Source organism: Hippopotamus amphibius, chromosome 2 (genome assembly GCF_030028045.1).
Source record: "Hippopotamus amphibius kiboko isolate mHipAmp2 chromosome 2, mHipAmp2.hap2, whole genome shotgun sequence".
Classification (NCBI taxonomy): Eukaryota; Metazoa; Chordata; class Mammalia; order Artiodactyla; family Hippopotamidae; genus Hippopotamus; species Hippopotamus amphibius.
This window is the reverse complement of record NC_080187.1, coordinates 66,870,475-66,871,264: the sequence shown is the minus strand read 5'-3', so window position 1 is coordinate 66,871,264 and position 790 is coordinate 66,870,475.

The following is a 790-nucleotide window of genomic DNA, read 5'->3' as shown; positions in this document are numbered from 1 at the left end:
GGGCCAGGCCCCAGCTGGCGCCCGGGGGAGCCTATAGGCGCGGGTGCCCGCCCTCCGCCCCCGGGAACACCTCCGCGCCCAGGCCCCCGCCCCTCCGACGGCAGCCCCGCCCGCTCCGACCCCCCTGACGTCCGGGATCCGCGTCCAGTCTCCGCTCCTCCAGCCGCTGGGCCGCCCTCCCGCCCAGCGCGCCGCCACCTCCGCTTCCACTTCTGTCGCCGCGCCACGCCTCCGCCGAGCGCGGCCAATGGCGTAGTGGAGCGCTGCTCTGGGCCACCTGCGTGGTCGTTTTCAGCCCCCACAAGGACCCTGCCAAGGGGGTGCAATCATGGTTTTTCCCCCCCAAGACAAAAAGCGGAAGTTGGGAAGGGTAAGTACGGCGCTCAGTGCGGCGCAGCTAGTGAGTGAAAAGCCTTTGCTGCAGCCCAGCTGCTCCCGGGGTCAGGCACCCGGCTCTAAACGCTGGGATTCCCTGGCTCCCCGCACCCCACCCCCGTCGCTACCTGCCATCTGCTCCCTGCCCTCTGTGCCCCCGCTTGGCCTGTCACCTAGCTCTTCAGACCAACTTCAGGAGATACGGATTCCCCTGTTCCTCACCTGTCTGATGGCCTGTTTTTGGATCCTTAATTCAGGCCTCTTCTTCTCAAGATTCCTATAATTTGAGAGCTATTGCGGACCTTCCTTTCCAATAACCGCATTTTGCAGAGAAAATAGTCACAGCACAGGGAAGTGTCTCTTGGGTACCATACGGAGGCCAGAGGCTCCGAGACCACATCCTCACGGCTTTATA